The sequence below is a fragment of the Molossus molossus genome, unplaced genomic scaffold (assembly GCF_014108415.1).
Source record: "Molossus molossus isolate mMolMol1 unplaced genomic scaffold, mMolMol1.p scaffold_m16_p_1, whole genome shotgun sequence".
Classification (NCBI taxonomy): Eukaryota; Metazoa; Chordata; class Mammalia; order Chiroptera; family Molossidae; genus Molossus; species Molossus molossus.
The window spans coordinates 248,752,143-248,756,121 of record NW_023425344.1 but is presented as its reverse complement, the minus strand read 5'-3'; positions in this window follow the sequence as shown (position 1 = coordinate 248,756,121).

Sequence of the window (3,979 nt, the reverse complement as noted above, 5' to 3'; positions counted from 1 at the left end):
GAATGTAAAAACATCAGGTGAGGATTAACTCTACAAATAGAGAAACAAACAAATGTCAGAAGGCAGAATCAGTAAGCGGATAGGAAATTAGCATGCACTTTGGAGACGGGGATGCTGGGCGAAGCTCAACCACTTTCCAGCCAAAGGATGCAGGACACGTGTTTTCGTGTCTCTGAGCCTCAAATTCATTACCTGTAACACCAGAAGATAATGTTATCTACCTCTTGGGTTGTTGAGTGAATTGCCTAAGATTAGGTGTTTAAAGTACTTAGCACACATTCCAGACAAGAGATAACAAACGTTGGCGAGAATGCGAAGAAGAGGGAAGGAAGGGACCCTTGTGCACTGTCGGTGGGGATTTAAGTTGGGACAGCCAGAAGGAACACAGCATGGAGTTCCCTCAAAAAATGAGCAATAGAATCGCCATATGATCCAGCAGTTCCATTTTTGGGTATCTATCCAAATGAAATAAAATGACCATTTCAAAGAGATGGCCGCACTCCCATGGAGCCCGGCCAGTGTGACTCAGTGGACTAAGCCTCATCCCATGGACTGAGACGTCCTGGTTCGAGTCCCTGTACTGCCACATGCCCGAGTTGCGGACTTGATCCCCTGTAGGGGGCATGCAGGAGGCAGCCGATTGATGTTTCTCTCTCACATCAATGTTTCTATTTCTTTCTCCAAAAAAATCAATAAAAACATATTTTTTAAAAAATCATGGAAACAACACAGGTGTCCATCAATGGATGAATGAATAAAGAAAACACACACACACACACTAGAATATTATTCAGCCATTGAAAAGAAGAAAATCCTGCTATTTATGAAAACATGGATGAATCTTGAGGGCATCATGCTAAGTGAAATGAGAAAAAGGCAGTAGTGTATGATCTCACATGAGCAATTGAGAAACAGCAGAAAGGTGACTGCCTGGGGCTTGGGGTGGGTGGGAGGAAGAGGAGGAGACATCGTGCAAAGGGACCACGGCCCAGCTATAAGACCTCTTTCCAGGATCTACTGTAGAGCATCAGCATGGAGACACGAGTTACCAATACTACAGCGTAGACTTGAAATGTGCTGAGAGGCCAGATCTTAAATGTTCTCACAACAACAAAGTCCCTTGTAAGGTGGAGGATGTGTCAACTAACCTTAGTGCGGTAATTATTTTGCAATATGCACGTGTATCAGCTCAGCACGTTGTGTGCCTTAAATCTGCAGTGTCGCACAGGTCAGTGACGTCTCAGTAAAGCTTGGCAGACCGAGCACTCAGGGCGGTGTCCGACGTAGGCATGTGCCATCGGCCGAACAGCCCTTCCAGTCCTTCGCCTTGGGCCGGGGTTCCCATCCTGGGCCCTCCCTGCAGGTGCCTGAAGCACCGGCCAGTTTTGACGATGGAAAGTGTCTCCGGTCATTGCCGAACGTCTCCTGGGGGGCAAAGCTGTCCGCAGGCGAGAACGGGAGGCTGGTCATTTTGTTGGTCTCACTTGCCATTTGTGTCAGCAGGTGGGTGCGTCTGCGGCCCCAGCTGACTTCAAAAGCTGTCACTCACGTCTGCATGTGTCTAGTCCCTGTTCAGAAGAGCAGCACCAAGGGCTCTGTGCAACACGTTTTTATTTTTGTGGTTTTCTGCTTTAATATCCGATGGTGCAGCTGCCCTTCACTGTTTTTTTTTTTTCTTGATTATTCTCATCACTTAATTTTTTTCAGATAAACTTCAGGATCCTATTTTCTAGTCATCTAATGTCAATAAATAGCATTACATTTATATGGTAATTTGGGGACTAATTAGCTGCATAATGACTTTTTTTTTTTTAAATATGTTTGTATTGATTTTTTAGAGAGAGGAAGAGAGAGAAACATCAATATGAGAAACACTGATTGGCTGCCTCCTGCACGCCCCCTATTGGGGATCAAGCCCGCAACCCAGGCATGTGCCCCGACCGAGAATCGAACCAGGACCTCTCAGTCCCTGGGACGACGCTCCACCCACAGAGCCACACCGGCCGGGCACATCATGACTTTTGTAACAGGTTGTTGTTGGCAGGTAGGGTTTTAGATAGGTGGTGTATGCGTGCTGACTTCTCGTGGTACCCGCGGGTCCTTCGCTTGAGTTTCCGTGGTAGACAGCAATGTCTCTGTAACCATCGCTGCGGCCCTTCCTGGCAGCCAGACCTCGCCTTTCTATCTCGTGTCTTACTGCACGGGGCTGGGGGTGCTAGGACAACGGCGCTCTCCCTGTCTGCTTGCCACGGACTCTCTGTCCACACCACGAACAATTCCTGTGGCCCCGTCCACACGGCCTTTGGAGCTGGGCCCTTCGGGGGTACCTTGGTCATGGAGCTCCTCGGGAGAAGATGAATGCCCCTGTAAGAAGCAACCAGAGAGCTACCCCACACAGCAACGAGCCTCATTAATGCGTGTCCCCTGCCCACCCGCATCCTGGGGCCCTCCCAGCCAGGACCACGCGCTCTGAGCCCTCCCAGCTCCCCAGTCACAGCACAGACTTCCCTTCTCCCCTGCTGCCCGCCGCCCCCCTGCCGGTGGGATGCAGCGGATCCCACACCCTGGCTGGGTCTTCCATCTGGGTTTCTTCGCTCAGGTCACCTGCCTGACCCCGTGGTTGGCTCCAGCGACTCCAGTGATCCATCATTTCCCGCCCCGCCCCCACTTCTCCAAGGCTCGCTCTCCAGGGATACATTTGTTGCTATTTTACTTGCTGTCCCGGAAGAGACTCTACTTGATCAGGAGCTTAAAAAAGAGTTTGCTATTTTTCTATTTGTTCCTTCATTGAGGATTTTTGTTTCTTCAGGAGTGAGGACAGTGACTCTCCTTTGTTAACTCAGTTGGGTTCACCCTCCCAGCTTTGAAGGAAGAATCAAAAGACCTCCATCCTGTCTTGGCCTTTGCCCCAGAACCGTGTCTCTAGCCTGGGTGCGCCCGGTTCCATCAAAGGGTCCAAGGTTCTGGACCGGGTCAGGTGACAGCAGGGGTCCATGTTGGGGTCTTCTCCCCGGAAGTGCTCTCATCCTACTGGCCGCGGGGAGGAATTTGGGTAACTAGTGTTTCCCTGGAAAACCCATTTCTTTTGTAGAAGCTCCCATGTTTATCACCTCAACACTGTCATCTTATTGTCTTAGTTTTTGAAGTAGCGCCCACCTCTGTGGCTGTACCCCTGCTTTCTCTGTGTGTCCCGCTGCACTGAAGAGATCCCCCCACCCCGGCTGAATAGGGGTGGTCCAGGCAGGAGACAGAGCAGACCTGGATGCGGGGGCCGGGGAGGGAGGAGATTCAGGGACACGGGGGCCTGGCCGAGCAGCGACCTGGCCGAGAAGGAACAGGAGGTGGCAGGAAGCGGAGAGGGGGCCTCCCCCCTGAGGGCCACCCTCTTGGTCAGCAGGGTGAGGGCTTGGATAGAAGCTCCTTCACCCTGGCAGGAGGTGGGGGCTCAGGCTGACATCTCGGGGTGGGGTGTCACAGGTCCTGTCCCCAGCTCCATGGGACCTGAAAAGGGCGTCTTTACTGACCCAACAAGCCTGTGGTCAGAAGACAGGTGGGTCCCTCCCGGCATGTGCAGGGGTCCAGAGAATAGATGGGACTCATATACCTGATGTGCCACCATTGAAAGGCTGCAAGCCCCCTAACTAAGCATCAGACACAGACCCACCTCCACTAAGTCCTGGAGGGCAGCCAGCGTGGCATCTCAGACCCCCCACCCCAATCCGAGCTGGGGACGGAAGCTGGTGCTTGGAGAGAGCTGGCCCTGGGCTCTGCTCCCTTGGTCCCCATCTCCCCGCTCCCCCCACCCCCCCACCAGCTGCCATTCGGAGACAGGGAGGGGATTCCCGTGCTGGACCCACGGAGTGTGGTCTGGCGGGGTGGGTGGCCCTCGCCTCGGCCCTGTCACCACACGAGGCCGCATGTGCCCGTGGGCAGGGAGACGGAAGTGTAGCCCGGTGCCGACAACATACCACAGAAACAC